Source organism: Thamnophis elegans, chromosome 2, assembly GCF_009769535.1.
Source record: "Thamnophis elegans isolate rThaEle1 chromosome 2, rThaEle1.pri, whole genome shotgun sequence".
NCBI classification, from domain to species: domain Eukaryota; kingdom Metazoa; phylum Chordata; class Lepidosauria; order Squamata; family Colubridae; genus Thamnophis; species Thamnophis elegans.
In genome coordinates, this window is record NC_045542.1 from 171,806,826 (window position 1) to 171,824,794 (window position 17,969).

At 48.1% G+C, this 17,969-nt stretch overlaps 1 pseudogene; it reads left to right on the plus strand.

Annotated features, from left to right (window-relative positions):
* Window positions 1-16,516: 16,516 nt before the first annotated feature.
* Window positions 16,517-17,547, plus strand: LOC116502593 (annotated as a pseudogene).
* Window positions 17,548-17,969: the final 422 nt, after the last annotated feature.

The following is a 17,969-nucleotide window of genomic DNA, read 5'->3' on the forward strand; positions in this document are numbered from 1 at the left end:
CAGCCACCAGGTGGCGCCTTCTGCACCTAGCGGCTTCCAGCCTCAAAAAAGAACATCATTGGATCAGTTATGGCAACTCTTTAGCTCCTTGCCCAGAATCTTGCCACTCTAGGAAATAACACAACCTCTTTCTTTAACCCTTACATAGATGGTAGAAGAGTCTAGAGATAAATTGCTTCTCATAAAGAGCAAAAGTATGGCTGCTACCAATAACAATAACAACAGAGGCAGCACGCTGCAATGCTGCTTATCCAGAAGGCGGGGTTAGAGTGATGGGCATATATGTATGCAGACCCTCCTAAAGTAGGAGACAGTGGCATCACGTTATTCTCCCCTTGCTTGCAAGAAAGATCTCATGCCTGCATTCCTGGGAAAACCAGGGCTGATCTGGGAAAGTTTCCTGTCTTGGGGGATTCTGGAGAGTAGAGAGAGACATTTCCCCGCTGGAAAACCTGCCAGAGGTGAGCACGAAAGCCTTAGGAGGGGGAATCTGGGTGATTTTGGAGAGTTGAAAAATACTTCTGTGGCATCCTACCCTAAGGTGATGGAATCTAGATCCTGTTTGCCTCCAGCCCCTAAACAAAGATGATTAGGAGACTAGAAGCTAAAACATACAAAGAACAGTTGCTGGAATTGGGTAGGTCTAGTCTAGTGAAAAGAAGGATTAAGGATAACATGATAACAGTATTACAGTATTTGAGGGGCTACTACAATACAATACAATAATACAATACAATAGCAGAGTTGGAAGGGACCCTGGAGGTCTTCTAGTCCAACCCCCTGCCTAGGCAGGAAACCCTATACCATTTCAGACAATGGTTATCCAACCTCTTCTTAAAAAGTGTTGCAGCATTCACAACTTCTGGAGGCAAGCTGTTCCACTGATTGAAATTTCTCCTTAGTTCTAGGTTGCTTCTCTCCTTGATTAGTTTCCATCCATTGCTTCTTGTTCTGCCCTCAGGTGCCTTGGAGAATAGCTCGACTCCCTCTTCTTTGTGGCAACCCCTGAGATATTGGAACGCTGCTATCATGTCTCCCCTGCTCCTTCTTTTCATTAAACTAGACATGCCCAGTTCCTGCAACCGTTTTTCATATGTTTTAGCCTCCAGCCCCCTAATCATCTTTGTTCCTCTTCTAGAAGAACAAAGAAAAGGGGATCAGCCTATTTTCCTAAGCACCTGAAGGGCAAGTAACAATGGATGGGAACTAATCAAGGAGAGAAGCAACCTAGAACTAAGGAGAAATTTCCTGACCGTTAGAACAATTAATCAGTGGAACAACTTACCTCCAGAAGTTGTGAATGCTCCAACATGGGAAGTTTTAAAGAAGAGATTGGACAATCGTTTATCTGAAAAGGTGTAGTTGTTCCTGCCTGAGCAGGGGGCTGGACTAGAAGACCTCCAAGGTCCCTTCCAATTCTGTTATTCTGTATTCTGGCCACCTATCTGGCCAAACCTTGCAGCTATGTTTGGGAAACCTGGATAGAGGTAGGGTGAGGTCTGTCTTGGCAGAAGGAGGTAAATAAAATGTCATTTTATTAGAGATGGAATGTGATGGTAATACTTCCAGTTTTTCTCCAGATCTGGTTCTTTCAGGCAAAGCTGCTTTGGAGGTCCGAGAGTTCTCTTAGAAATGGTTTCCACTGTGCAATAACTCAGAGAGGAGATGGATGCAAAAGGCCAAGGAGGCACGGGAGCAGGGAAATGCCTTCGCGCAGCTCAGGTTGAGACCCACACGGAAGCAGGTGAAAGAACTGGGCAGGAGGATCCGGAAGAAGACACATCCGCTTCAACTGAACGGCGCCAGCTTTTCAGGAGATTCCTCTATCAGGAGGCCAAGGGCCCCCGAGACAGCTGCAGCCGACTCCACCAGCTTTGCCAGCAATGGCTGAAGCCAGACCAGAACACGAAAGCTAAGATGCTGGATTTGGTGGTCCTGGAGCAGTTCCTGGCCGTCCTGCCCCCAGAGATGGAGAGGTGGATCAGGGAATGTGGAGCAGAGACCTGTTCCCAGGCGGTGGCCTTGGCAGAAGGCTTCCTTCTGAGCCAGGTGGAAGACAAACCCGAGCAGGTGAGAATATTTAAATCCAGTAACGGAGAATATTTGTACCTTGGGGTTGAAATGAGGGGTCCTTGGTGCTGTTGTGGCCCGCCAGCGGCCAGCAAGGAGGTTGTGGAGGAACATGGGCTGGTCCTGGGGGGGCTGAGGAAAGCTCAGACGAGGGCTCTGCGTTGGAAGCAGAGAGGGAGTTAGACAGCAGTGAGGCAGAAGAACAGCTGGAGCCTGTTCCCAGTCTGCCAGAAGACAAGAATAAGAAATCAGGGTCGGCTTGGGAGTAAAGCCACACCTTGGAGGTGATTGGCTTCTCCCATAGGAAACAAAAGAGGAGAGAACAGGGAGTGGGCTTTTGCAGGAAACAATTCGTTTATTTGGTCGGTTCAAGAGTGGAAAGTTCTGTGTGTGACTTTAAGAGACTCTGTGCCAAATGTGCCTTGCCCTGCGTTTGGAAACTAGTTATCTGGCAGCTCTCCAAACGAGATAAGGTGCGTGTGGAGAAACATTCCTCTGAAAGACTGTTTACTAAGCCTCGCTGACTGTGAATGAAAGTGAATGTGACTGAATTTCAGTCGTGTAAATAAAAGGGGTTTTGCAGGGACCAAGACTTTGCTTCTTGCTTTCTAAGGAAGCCTGGGTCAGGTGTTCTATTCAAGGTTGCAATAACACTGAAAGAAGTGACTTAGGACCCCTTTTCACACTTACGACTGACTGTTGCACCCTCCTCATAATTTAAGGTGACCAGATTTTCAGATTGGAAAAGAGGGACGCCCTTGACCGGGAAGGGGGGGGGGGGGGCTTGATTAAAAAATTTTTTTTTTGTCAAAAGGTCACCCCAGGACACTGAAACCAGCATAAATACGAATCTGTTGCCAAACAAAATTTTGATCACGTGACCATGAGGATGCTGCAATGGTCGCTAAGTGTGAAAAATGGTCATCAGTCACTTTTTTCAATGCCATTGTAACTTTGGTCACTAAATGTTTTCCCCCTCCTCGAGACTCCTCACTTCTTCCTTCATTCCTCTTGCTTATCTACCTTCACCTTATCTGTCTTCTGCTCTTTCCCTCTCTTCCTTCCTTCCTTTCTCCTTCCATCCTCTCTTCTTTCCTCACTCACTCCCTTCCTCCTTTTTTCTCTTCCTTCCTCCTTCCATTCTTTCAGCTTCATTTCTTTTGCCTATCTACCTTCTCTGTCTTTCTGCTCTTTCCATTTCTTCGCTTCTGTTCAATAGCAGTAGCAGTAGACTTATATACCGCTTCATAGGCCTTTCAGGCCTCTCTAAGCGGTTTACAGAGAGTCAGCATATTGCCCCCAACAATCTGGGTCCTCATTTTACCCACCTCGGAAGGATGGAAGGCTGAGTCAACCCTGAGCCGGTGAGATTTGAACCGCTGACCTGCTGATCTAGCAGTAGCCTGCAGTGCTGCATTTAACCACTGCGCCACCTTGGCTCTTCTGTTCCTTCCTCCTTCCCTCCTTTCCTATTCTTCCTCTTCCTTCCTTCTGCCTATCTACCTTCACCTTCTCTGTCTTTCTGCTCTTTCCCTGTCTTCCCCTTTCCTCCCTCCCTCCCTTCTTTCCTTTCTAGTTCCATCTTTTCTTCTTTCCTCTCTCCCTCTTTTTCTTTTTTCCTTCCTTCCTCCTTCCTCTTGCCTATCAACTTTTTTATTTTTTTTGTTACATAGACGACACATACCCACAACAATAAAACAAAACAAACAAAAAGAAAAAAACCCATCATCACATATAGCATGTCATTTGGTTACAAGTGTTTTAACATTTAGTCATTCTTATACATTTATTATTTCATTTAATAGGTTATAATATACAGTTTGGGTTGCTTTGTTTACCATCCCTTCCTCCTGTTATAACACCACCTTATTTTCCCTTTCTTTTCTCCCTTCCTCCCTTCTCTACTTTCTTCCTTCCTGCTCTCCTTTCCCTTCCTTCTTCCCTTACCTTTCTCTTACTCCTGCTCTTCCTCTTCCCCTTTCTATCCTCTCTCCCCCTCTTTCTCTCCTTTCCATCCTCCTCTCCTTACCTCTTTCTTCTTTCCATCTTCCTTTCATTCTCTCCTCCTTTCTCCCTTTCTCCCAACTCCCTTTCTGGGAGTTGAAGTCCACACACTTTCAAGTCTCCAAGGTGGAGAAAGACTGATTTATCTAATTAATATAATTATTTCTCCCACTCTTTTTCACTCTCTCTCCAGCGCACACACGCAAATGCATAGGGCAGCCCACCTCACACACAGGTAACTCCGGGTGGCTTACGGGAAGAGGACAGCTGACCACTCAACCACACGGGGTGGGGGGGGCAGGATTTCGCCAAGAAAAGTTAACTTTCCTGCGAAAGGGGCCGGCAGCCTCTCAGTTGTTCCCGGCCGGGAAGACCTCCCCCCACTTCCACTCCTGCGACCCTCCTCCCGCCTCCTCGGAGCTTCAAGCAAGCTAACTGGGAAGGCCGGGGAAGAAGAAAAAGCGGCGGCGCGGGGGCGTGGCGGAAGCCCGGCTGCCGTTTCTCTTGCTGAGGGCGGAAGGGGAGGAGGAGGAGGAGAAAGTTAAAGTGGCGGCCCGATCCCTTCAGCAGCCGAGGCGGGAAACGTGCGTTTTGACAGGGCTTCCACAGCGCTGTGGAAGCCCTGCCAAAGTGTCCGTTCCCCGGGCGGGCTGCCGTTTCTCTTGCTGAGGGCGGAAGGGGAGGAGGAGGAGGAGAAAGTTAAAGTGGCGGCCCGATCCCTTCAGCAGCTGAGGCGGGAAACGTGCGTTTTGACAGGGCTTCCACAGTGCTGTGCAAGCCCTGCCAAAGTGTCCGTTCCCCGGGCGGGCTGCCGTTTCTCTTGCTGAGGGCGGAAGGGGAGGAGGAGGAGGAGAAAGTTAAAGTGGCGGCCCGATCCCTTCAGCAGCCGAGGCGGGAAACGTGCGTTTTGACAGGGCTTCCACAGCGCTGTGGAAGCCCTGCCAAAGTGTCCGTTCCCCGGGCGGGCTGCCGTTTCTCTTGCTGAGGGCGGAAGGGGAGGAGGAGGAGGAGAAAGTTAAAGTGGCGGCCCGATCCCTTCAGCAGCCGAGGCGGGAAACGTGCATTTTGACAGGGCTTCCACAGCGCTGTGGAAGCCCTGCCAAAGTGTCCGTTCCCCGGGCGGGCTGCCGTTTCTCTTGCTGAGGGCAGAAGGGGAGGAGGAGGAGGAGAAAGTTAAAGTGGCGGCCCGATCCCTTCAGCAGCTGAGGCGGGAACGTGCGTTTTGACAGGGCTTCCACAGCGCTGTGCAAGCCCTGCCAAAGTGTCCGTTCCCCGGGCGGGCTGCCGTTTCTCTTGCTGAGGGCGGAAGGGGAGGAGGAGGAGGAGAAAGTTAAAGTGGCGGCCCGATCCCTTCAGCAGCCGAGGCTAATTCTCTGCACGAACGAGAGCGTGGGGGCAGCGGCAGCCGCCCGCACAGAACTTCCACGGGCTTCAGGGGCTTCTGCCGGGCGGCGGGAGCCCCGGAGCGAGAGGAAGTTCTCTGCGGGCGGCTGCCGCTGCCCCCACGCTCTCGGAGGCGGCGATCCCATTCACGAAAAGGCAGGAGGAGAGGTGGGGCCAGCGGCAGCCGCCAGCACAGAACTTCCAAGAGCCGAGGTGGCGCAGTGGTTAAATGCAGCACTGCAGGCTACTGCTAGATCAGCAGTTCAGCGGTTCAAATCTCACCGGCTCAGGGTTGACTCAGCCTTCCATCCTTCCGAGGTGGGTAAAATGAGGACCCGGATTGTTGGGGGCAATATGATGACTCTCTGTAAACCGCTTAGAGAGGGCTGAAAGCCCTATGAAGCGGTATATAAGTCTACTGCTATTGCTATTGCTATTCCACCGCGCTTCAGGGGCTTCTGCCGGGCGGCGGGAGCCCCGGAAGCAAGAGGAAGTTCTGTGCGGGCGGCTGCCGCTGCCCCCACCCTCTCCTACAAGCGCAGCTGCAACCCCAAAAGACGAAGGAAAATGGAGACTCGCGCAGGCGTCCTCAGGCTAAGGAGTCCAGCCAATCAGTGAGCTGGTTGGGATGGAAAATTTTCCATCCCAGCCAGCTCACTGATTGGCTGGAGTCCTGGCCAATTAAATCAGTGAGCGGCAGGGCTGGGCTGGCTTAAATTTGTAGGTAGCAGATAGAACAGAACGATGAGCCAGCCCAGCAAGCTAGCAGCTGATGGGCGGGAGCTGCGAGCGCCAAAAAAGCGTGCTTTTTAAAAAAGCGTGCAGGACGCAGGAAAATGCATTAAAAAGCGGGGTGTCCCGCCAAAAGCGGGACGTCTGGTCACCTACCATAATTGCATAATCAAAATTCGGATGCTTGGCAACCGCCATGTATTTATGACAGTTGCAGTGTGCCGGGGTCAAGTCGATCGCCTTTGTGACCTCCAGTCAAGCAAAGTCAATGGGGAAGCTAGATTCAATTAACAGCTGTGTTGCTAATTGAACAACTGCAGGGATTCACTTAATAACTGATAAGTAAGGTCATAAAAAGGGGCAAAACTTAGATAACAACTCTCTGGCTTTGCAATGGAAATTCTGCGCTTAATTGCAGGGGTGGGCTTCAAAAACTTTAGCAAGGGGTTCTCTGCCAGGTTGCTGGGTGGGCGTGGCCATGGTGGGCGTGGCCTAGCCAACCTCCTGCACCATGGTGAGGGGAGGGGGGTGTTTTTGCCCTTCCCGGGCTCTGGTGGCTTTCCTCGAGTCTCCGGGAGGGCGAAAACAGCCTCCCCAGGCTCTGGAGGACCTCTGAACCTTCAGTAGGCCCATTTTTCACTCTCCCTGAGCCTCTGCACACACCCTGCACTTACCTGCATTCAAAATGGGCCGTGTGGGGACTCCTGGGAGGGGTGGGGCGGGTGGGGCCAGCCAGGAGTGGGATTTGGGGGTACTCCGAACTGCACAGAATCTTAGTGAGAGGTTCTCCCAAACCTCTGCAGAGCCCCAGCAGCCCAGCCCTGCTTTATGGTTTTAAGTTGAGAATTACCTATATGGATTTCTTAACTGTTTCTATGTCAGAACCTAATTCTTTTTTTTTTTGTTTCTCACATGACCAGACCTTACTATCTTTTCCCAGAAGAGACGGGAATTGAAAAACTTATTCTACCTCCATTCAACAGAATAACGGAGTTGAAAGGGACCTTGGAGATCTTCTAGTCCAACCCCCTGCTTAGACAGAAAACCCTATACTTATTTCTGACAAGTGGCAGCCCAGGCTCCTCCTCCTCCTCCTCCTCCTCCTCCTCCTCCTCCTCCTCCTCTTCCTCCTCTTCTTCTTCTTCTTCTTTTTATTAAAGAGTTTTATAGATTTTACAATTGTATACCCTTTCCCTTCCCTCCCTCCCCCCCAACCCCAAATCCCCTCCCCCCCCAACCTCCCAGAGCAAAATACAGGGTATAAACATTTAACAATCATACACTAAAATAAACTAACTAACTTTAGCATTGTACCTTCACTTATACTTTAATTCCCCTACAGGCCAGGCTCTTCTTAAACAGCTTTAAAAAAAAAAAGCGACTTAAAAATGATGGAGCACTGACACCTTCTGGAGGCAAGTCGTTCCACTGATTAATTGTTCTGTCAGGAAATGTGATTAATTTCCGTCCGTTGCTGCTTCTTCTGCCTTCAGGTGCTTTGGAGAATAGAATCTTCTTTGTGTCAGCCCCTCAAATACTGGAACGCTACTATCATGTCACCCCTGATCCTTTCTCTCTCTAGACTAGCCAGACCCATTTCCTGGAACCGTTCTTCGTGTGGGCCCTAATCTGTTGCACTCTGCGCTCTTTCTAGATTATGGGATTTTCTAGATTACAGGATGGATTTTTGTAGTAGAAGACAAGAATGGGTTTGTTCCTATGTGCTATCATCCTAATTCAGTGATGGCTAACCTTTTCTGGACTAAGTGCCGAAAGGACATGTGCCCCCCTCAACCCGCAAAATGCAACGCACACGCAGCCCCCCCCACCCCGCACATGCGCGACAGAGAACCAATGACCAATTGGCTAGTGGGAGGTGTGCGCGCTCATGCCTAGCGCCATCACGGTCCAAATTTGTTCCTATGTGCTATAGGCTAATCCTTCTCTTTGATATTTTCCATGCAGGAAACATCTATTGAGGTAGATGGAGAGCATCCAAAGCCAAGGAGGGTTTCCTGGGAGCTCCACCTCCAGATATCTTATTAGGTAAGACATGATATCCTTTTCCCCAGGCAAATCTCAGCTCTCATCTTCAGGAGCTGCGTTTGCAGTACGAATCTGACTCTGGACAAGTTGCTGTATCCCCAGCAATATGTTTGAAGTCTCCCTGTACCTCCTTTGCCTCCCTCACAGGAGAAAATATGTCCTCATTTGTACCTCTTGAAACATCTTCTTTTGACGGTGGAGCAGAGACAGCAGCTGTTCTGCAGTTGAGGTAGGGAAATATCAAGAAATGATATGTGCCGAGATGATTTGTGGGGGATAGGGTTTATAAAAACAGGGTATAATAATCTGTCCGTTTGTTGCAGAAAATTAAAATCCAGAAAGCACACACAGATAACTGATTCAGCAGGATTCATTAACTTCTCTTTACATACATAGCAACACATGAAGTCATATATACAATACCAAGAGTGGATTCTCCAACGTGATAGTAGTTACAGGGCAAAACACAGCCAGAAGAGAGATTGGCTTCACTTCAGAGTTCAGAGCTTAATACAGCTAAGCCCTGCTCAGACTTCTTACTTAAGTTTCTGTTTCCAATAAGCCTCATTGGCTGACTTTGTTACCATGCCACTGCCAGTTCATGAATATTCTGACATAATCCCATTTCAGGAATTGTTTTTAAGTATGACTCAGTGGGACCATGACATCACCATTGCCTGAGGATGCCCAGTTGGGGGCTCCTTTCAGGTCCCTGGCTGGAGCTGGGTCAAACGACAGGAGATCAACCCTGTCCCTAGGCAGCCTTGGGTTTCAAACGCAGGCTTACTAACCTCTGGATCCAGCCTTCACAAGCACCACTCAACAACCTACTCATGAGGAGAAACCCTTTTTATTTAGAAAGGCAGGGATACATTCACAGAGAAACCTCCAGGGCCATACATCCTTAGGTGATTCACAAGCTGCCTCCGGTTCCTCGCAGGGAGCCTCAATTAGCATTTCAATCCCGACAACAAACAGTCCTGGCCAACCTTGGTAGTGGCAAGGAATCCTGGCAAGGAATCCGCCGGAGGGAACTCTTCTGTCTCTGACAACCATGCCTCTCATACCCCTCCTCCTTAGTATCCAGACAGGGAGGGGCTTCTTGTTGTTGCCCTTCTTTTTTCTGGATAGATGGCTCTCCTCTCTGCACTTCTTAGCTCAATGCGCATTTGGGACAGACCCCAGATGCCCCCCCATTCAGCTCAGGCCCAGAAAACAGCTGTCTTCCACCTGATTGTGAGTAGTTGGGCCCTACTCTGCATCTGGCTCTGAGACCTCCTGTCCACAGAGCCTTCCACAGGCACTGATGTTTACTAACCTGTTCTAACCCGCCCTCGCCTACACCAAAGCACGCTGAGACAAAGATACTGCAAGGATTTATTAACAACAGACAGGACCCTTGGCAGCAATACAGCCTGCCGAGTTAGCCATGAGAGTTCTCCAGCTCTATTGAATACGTTGATTCCTGTGACGAGCTTGTGGAAAGTCATTTCTTTTATAGTCTTGAGAGGAGCCTAATTACCACCAGCTGAGTTCAATTATCCCTGTAACTGTTATTTATGCCTATTAGCTCTTCATTGCCAGGCATCCAGAACAACTCCCTTGGCTCTCCCCACTGCTCCAATGCATGACGTCACGATCACACTCCCTTGTCTCCTCCCCACTGGTCAAGGCTCAGGTGCCTCCTGGTGGCCAACCAGCCTTTCTGTGCCCTACTCGGAGTCGGAACTCTGTCCAGGGTCCTCCACATCCTCCAGAGTGGACTCATAGGGCCCTCGCTGTCGGAGTCTGGTGGCAGCTCCAATGGCTCCTGCCTGGGCCACAACACTAACCTAACCCTAACCTAGGCACCCCTTCCCCAATCTCCTCTGACTCATCTGACTCGACCACAACACCTCCACCCAGTGTCCTAACCATGCAAGCCACCTTGAGCCAAGGTGGCGCAGTGGTTAAATGCAGCACTGCAGGCTACTGCTAGATCAGCAGGTCAGCGGTTCAAATATCCACCGGCTCAGGGTTGACTCAGCCTTCCATCCTTCCGAGGGGTGTAAAATGAGGACCCAGATTGTTGGGGGCAATATGCTGACTCTCTGTAAACCGCTTAGAGAGGCCTGAAAGGCCTATGAAGCGGTATATAAGTCTACTGCTATTGTACTCCTTTACACCATGATGAAAAATGGGGTTCAGGAGAGCTCACCCTCACGTTGGCCCCAGAACGCCAACATACATTTTAAGATAAATAAAGCCTCTTTCAGGTCAAGCTGCTAACCATGAATCTGTCTTTGCCATTTTCTTTGCTACTGTATAAAGCAGTATTTCTCAATCTTGGGAACTTCAAGTTGTGTGGACTTCAACTATGGAAGCTGCCTTACACACAAGACTGCATCAGTTTCTTCTATGCTTTATTAGGAACAAACAGTTGCTGATTTAGGAAAAGAATAAACCCATAGCTGTTGTGGCCCAGCAGGAGCCGTTGGAGCTGCCGATGGACTCCGATAGCGAGTACCCCTATGAGTCTGCTATGAAGATGTGGAGACCCTGGGCAGGGTTCTGACTCAGAGCAGGGACTAGAGAGGCTGGTTGGCCACCAGGAGGCGCCTGAGGCATGGAGCAGTGGGGAAGATCAAAGGGAGTTTGTCCCTGACTCCAGGCAACGGAGGGTGGAGAAACGGAGGCAGCAGTTACGGAGACAAGACTCATAAGAGATAAACAAGTCCAGGTGGCTCTGGCTTGGCCCCTCCCAAGAGAGTATATAAGAAGAGACTTTGGGAGGAGTCCTTTTGCAGGACACAACCGGTTTGTACTAATCTGGAGAACTCGTCTGGTCTGCCTTGTGTCCCGTGTCTTTTGGAGTCTGGGTTGCTACCAACTTCTTCCAGTGAGTCATGTCTGGCTTTCAGCCAATAGGATTATTAATTGCGGTGATAAAGAGTGGCAAACGGCTAAGCCTGTGTCTGCGTTCATTACCAGATGGAGGGGGGCCAAACACCTAGCCTTTTTGTAACATTTCTTTTTCTGCAAATTGTAGAGAAAGAAATTTGAACAAAGAAAAGTTGTATACATCTTGTATGACGTGCGTTACTATTACTGGTTCCATATTCTATTAGTGTGTGTGGGGGGGGTATGATGGCTCAGTAGTTATAGATGCTGAGCTTGTCAGATGAAAAGCTGACCGCCCGGTTCAAGGCGACATGTGATGATGAGCTCCTGTTACTTGCTCAGGTCCTACCCGCCTAGCAGTTCGAAACATGCAAATGCGAGGAGATCAATAGGTACCCATGTTGGTGGGAAGGTAACAGCGTTCTGGGTGGCTTGGCATATAGAGTCATGCTGACCAATGACCATGGAAAATGTCTTTGGACAATGCTGACTCCCTCCGCTAAGAAACAGAGATTAAAACTGCTCTCTAGAGTTGAACATGATTGGACAGGGGAGATCTTTACCTTTATCATATTAGCACATTGTATAGCCCACCTCATCTCCTTTTGTCATGATTTCTCGTTTATTCCACTGCACCCTCTAAATGTGGTTTGGAGTCTGTCTGCTAATGTATGTTGATTCCAGGGTCCCGCCTTCAGTCCCATGTCCTTGAAGGAGGTGGCTATCGATTTCACCGAGGAGGAATGGGCGCTGCTGGACTCCACCCAAAAAGACTTGCACCGTGAAGTTATGATGGAGAATTCCAGAAATGTGAACACTCTGGGTAAGGGCCCTTCTTAACTATGGATTCAAATACCATGTTTCCCCAAAAATAAGACCTCCCTGAAAATAGCAGCTATGAGGTGACCACGCTCGCTGTCTCCTGCACCTCAAAAATAATAAGGTCTCCCCGAAAATAAGGCCAAGTGCTTATTTAGGGGGTCAAAATAAAATAAGACCCTGCCTTATTTCCGGGGAAATACGGTAGCTGCCAGTTGTCTATGGAGATTCTCAATCTGGATGATGGTCATGTGTTCTGACCCCCTCCTCCGTCCCGTAACGAAAGCCGAGACAAGCTTACTTAGAATGTCCTTTAATAGCAAGACCAGAATCTCGGTGGTTGAAAGCCAAGCAAACAAACAGATAAGGACCTTGGCAGCAAGTCCGACAAACCTTGGCAGCAATTCAGCCTGTCAAGTTACTTTCTCTTTAGTCAATGCGTTGCAGAGGGGCTGTGTCACAAGAAGTCTTTTTTATAGTGTGGAGAGGAGCCTAATGACCACCAGCTGAGCACAATTACCTCCTGTAATTGCATAATTGTTTCTTGACCGCCAAGTAGCTCTTCGATGGTGTGCATCTAGGAACAACTCACTGCTGGTCTGGAGCATCCTCCCTTGTCTCCTCCCCACTGGTCTAAGGCTCAGGCGCCTCCTGGTGGCCAACCAGCCTCTCTGCGCCCTGCTCGGAGTAGAAAACCCTGTCCAGGGTCCTCCACATCCTCCAGGGCCGACTCATAGGGCCCCTCGCTGTCGGAGTCTGGTGGCAGCTCCAATGGCTCCTGCTGGGCCACAACAGTCATGGTTATCCCAAAGGTGCTTTTCAAAAGACAACTGAACTTTCTTGGTGTTTTTTCATGAAAATATTTCGCTTCTTATCCAAGAAGCTTCTTCAGTTCTGAACTGAAGAAGCTTCTGGGATGAGAAGAGAAGTGTTTTCAAGAGAAACAAAAACAGCAAGAAAATCCAGCTACCTTTTGAAAAATGCATTTGGGATACCTGGCAGAAGCTTTTCATGCCGAAGCTTCCAATTCAATAAATAAATTCAATAAATTCAATTCAATAAATAAAATTCAGCTGGTGAGACAATCTGCACTATGGTTGGTTGCTATGGATGTGGAGGGGGAGTTTCCCTCCCCCCCTGTTTGCTCTGTGATTTACCTCAGGGTGCTACTGTTTCCTATCTTGTTTGCTGTAAAATATAGATGTACGATATATTTATTTATATAAACTACAAATTCGTGTCAGCGTCTCTCACTTCATCTGGACAGCTGCTGCACAATTCCCTGACAATATCCTTCTGTTCCATGAAATGTTATAAATATGTCCTTTAAATAAATAATTTCCTTTTTTTAGAAATAATGATTTTTTTCTTTTGATCACACCTCTGAGATTTGATCATTTTTTTAAAAGGAATTATATCCCAGATTGAGTCTGGACTTTATTAAAATCCATCTGGTTTAGTTACGTTTAACTCTTCATTTTGTATACTTCACTGAGATTTAAAGTCTTTTTTTGTCAAACCTTTGGCCAGAGAAAAAATATTTTTGTTCCTCTTCCTTGAGTGTTTCCTTTTTTTTCTTTTTCTTTTTTATTGAAAATTTTAGAAAAAAACTTTTACAAATGTTTACCTCCCACCCTGCCCTCCCCCCTGAATCCCCCTCCCAACCTTCTCCCCCCCCCCCCCGACTTCCCAGAACCAATACAGGGTATAAATCTTTAACAAAGATATTCTAAAATAAACTTAAAGAAAGTTAGTATCATCTTTCATTTGAGCTTTAACTCCTCTTTGCTAGGCTAACTCTAAACAGATTATATCATTGTTTCTTCAGTCATAAACTATGTGGAATTTCTCAGTCCCATATTTATTTTGAATATAGTCAATCCATCTTCTCCACTCCAGTTTATATCTCTCATCTGAGTGATCCTTGAGATATGCTGATATTTTAGCCATCTCTGCTAGGTTTGTTACTTTTAATGTCCATTCTTGAATAGTAGGCAAATCTTCCTTCTTCCAGTATTGCGCCACCAACAGTCTTGCTGCCGTTATTAAATACAAAATCAAGTTAGTCTCTATAACAGTACAATCAGTAATTATATCTAACAAGAATAACTGAGGGATAAACTTTATCCTTTTTTAAAGAACATTTTGCATAATCCACCATTTTTTATCCAAAATGCTTTTACCACCATATATGGTAATATGTAGCATCAACACAATCACCCCCTTTTTTATTCTTAACTGGGGCCACCATAGGCCCCTGGGGGCATGAAATGGGTCCCTATTTGGGGGTAGAAATGTACAGATTTGTTCTGTAGCCTTCTGGCAGATCATGGAAGGTATGATGTAAAGCTGTGCAGGTCACCCTCATTTTAGGACCATTCATCTAACAATGGCTCACAGTTATAAGGCCCTGGGGAACGTGACTTACAACCTGTAGTAGCACATAACTGTACACCAGCTCAGGTTCAGTTTTTATTCTTTCTATCTAAAGCAGGAGATGTGAAGGAAAATGAGAACCGCCAAGAATCCGATATGGTGACATCACCAGCAATCCATTGTCAATTGAGAAAAGAGATATTTGGGGTTCAGCGGAGGTCTCAAACACACCAGGAAAGCCACTCGAAGCCTGGCGAGGAGAAATACTTGAGTTCTGGATGTGCTGGAGTCCAGGAACTTTTCCTGACCAAAGGGGACTGGGAAAGGATGAAAAAGGACAACTGCTACATATGTAAAAAGTACTGAAAGGTAAATTGGATTTGCTCCCCCTGAACAGGTAATCCTTGACTAAAGAACACACTTGGAGCTGGATTTCCATTCCTAAGTGAATCAGTTGTTAAGTGAACCATGCGGTTGTTGAGCATAACCCAGTTTCTCCATTGATTCTGCTTGTTGGAAGCCAGCTGGAAGGTTGCAATTGGCAATCACATCGTCCCAGCTGTTCTGACCCAGCTCCCCAAACATGTCAATCCTCAGTATTTAAATCAAGCATTCCTTTATAAGGAGTGCCAGCAGTCCTGGCAAAAAAAGTTTCTTTCAGTGCAGGCTAACAAATCTGTCCAGCGGGGAGATGAATAGTTGTCTGCCACATCTATTCATCTCTGCCCCCTGCCTTTTATCCCCAGGGCGAGGGTGGGACTTTGCTAATGGCAGTGGCTCTTCTGTCCCAAGCCCTGGCCCGTAGCTTTCCTCTGCTCTCCTCTCCTCTGCTTCTGTGCATCCGCGTGTGTTCTGACCCCCCCCCTCGTCCTACACCAAGGCACGCCAAGCCAAAGATACTTCAAGGATTTATTAACACAGAGACAGGACCGTGGCAGCAATCCAGCACAGCCCAGACTTTATAAGCAATCCAGCACATACTAACCTTGGCAGCAATCCAGTCTGCCAAGCTAGCCACAAGAGTTCTCCAGCTCTAGTGAATACATTGACTCCTGCAAAGGGCGTGTGCACAATCATTCCTTTTATAGTCTTGAGAGGAGCCAAATTACCACCAGCTGAGTGCAATTATCTCCTGTAACTGCGTAACTGTTCCTTACGCCTATTAACTCTCCGTTGCTGGGCATCCAGGAACAATTCCCTTGGCTCCTCCCCACTGCTCCAATGCATGATGTCAGGATCACACTCCCTTGTCTCCTCCCCACTGGTCCAAGGCTCAGGGCACCTCCTGGTGGCCAACCAGCCTCTCTGCGCCCTGCTCGGAGTTGGAACCCTGTCCAGGGTCCTCCACATCCTCCAGAGCGGACTCATAGGGCCCCTCGCTGTTGGAGTCTGGTGGTAGCTCCAACGGCTCCTGCTAGGCCACAACAGCGTGTCTGGTACTGGACCCAGCTGTTCCTTCTCTTCCTCATCATCCACCTCCAGACCATGGGGCTGTTGACTCACCATCTGAAGGCTGATGGCTGGCTCAGGTCCCACCTCTGTTTCTCTTTCTAGCAGCCACATTCCTTCTTCCCCCTCGGAGCCCTCAGGTTGCGTTGATGCTGACCCCTGACTCCCACGCCTCTTCTCCTCATCTGATTCGGCTGCTGGAGGGACCGGTGGCTGACAGGACTACAACACTGGGATGCTACAACCATCTTAAATACATGCTAGCTGCCTAGTGCTGAATTTTGATCACATGACTGTGGGAATGATGCAACAGTCATAAATACGAAGACCGATCATAAGCAACTTTTTTTAGTACCTCTGCAACTATGAATGGTCACTAAACAAGTGATTGTAAGTGGAAGTACTACCTCCGTGGCAGGGGTCTCCAAACGTTGCAACTTTTAAGACTGTGTGGACTTCAACTCCCAGAATTCCTTAGCTGTGTTGGCTGAGGAATTCTGGAAGTTAAAAGTCCACAAGTTTTAAAAGTCACCAGATTTGGAGACCCTTTCCCTAAGGCATTGCAGCCAGGGGTAGCTGGTATGAATGCAGAAAACATGGAACCTATTTTAACCAATCTTTCCTTCTTTTAGGTCAGCAAATTCCACACTGGAGAAAAACCATGTAAACACAGGCAACCCAGAAAGGACTTGGGAGATCTTCCTTCCCTCGAAAGGTTCCACCCTGCAGGAAAAACATACCCGGTGTGGAGTGTGGAAAGAGCTTCAGTGAAAAGCGATTCTTGACTGATCATCAAAAGAGCCACCCTGAAGAGAAACAGCACAAATGCTTGGAGTGCGACAACAGTTTCCACACCAACAGCCAACTTGCTTCTCACAAAAGGACCCACGCCAGGAAAAACACGTACACCTGTAAGCTGTGTGGAATGAGCTTCAGAATGAGGAGTTTGCTTACTTTCCACGGCAGGATTCACTCAGGGGAGAAACCGTATAAATGCATGGAATGTGGAAAGAGTTTCAGGTGGACCAGCGATCTTACGTCTCATATTAGGATCCACACGGGGGAGAAACCCTACAAATGCCCGGAGTGCGGAAAGAGCTTCAGCAGGAGCAGTTCCCTTATCTACCACAAAAGGATCCACACAGGGGAAAAGCCCTACACATGCCCGGAGTGTGGGAAGCGTTTCAGCGACTGCAGTGCTCTGTGTTCTCATAAAAGGAGCCATTCCTCAGAGAAACCCTATCAGTGCACTGACTGCGGGAAGAGCTTTGGCAAGAACAGCTTTCTCATATCACATAAAAGGCTCCACACTGGGGAGAAACCCTATCAATGCCCAGACTGCGGGAAAAGCTTCAGCCAGAGCAGCCACCTGACTTCCCACAAAAGGCTCCACACGGGAGAGAAACCCTATCAATGCACGGACTGCGGGGAAGAGCTTCAGCCAGAACAGCCATCTTACTTCCCACAAAAGGCTGCACACGGGAGAGAAACCCTACAAATGTACGTGTGCGAAAAGAGCTTCAGCAACAGCAGTTCCCTGACTTCGCATAAAGGGGCCATACGGGGGAGAAACCTTATCGATGCACGGAGTGTGGGAAGATCTTCAGCCAGAGCAGTCACCTCACTTCCCACAAAAGGCTCCACACGGGAGAGAAACCCTATCGATGTGCAGAGTGTGGGAAGATCTTCAGGTTGAGTAGTGAGCTTACGTCCCACAAAAGGATCCACACAGGGGAGAAACCCTATAAATGCTGGGAATGCGGGAAGAGTTTCAACAGAGCAGCCAACTTACATCTCATAAAAGGACCCATACCAGGGGGAAAAATATATAAATATATTGAATATAGCAATAGAAGAGCACTTAGACTTATATACCGCTTCACAGACTTTTACAGCTGTCTCTAAGTGTTTTACAGAGTCAATCTGGATCCTCATTTTACCCACCTTGGAAGGATGGAAGGCTGAATCAATGCTGAGCCCGTGAGATTTGAACTGCCAAATTGCAGTCAGCCAGCAGACGGCAGAAGTAGCCTGCAGTACTGCACACTAACCACTGCGCCACCTTGGCTCTGGGATTTAGAACTGCGATATATTGTTGGCCTCAGGTCTGCTGTATTGTGCATTTTATTGTTGGTTTTGAGCCACTTGGAATCGCTGTTTGCAAATTGGGTGGCTTTATAAATCATTTTAAAAAACAACAATAGTCGTCG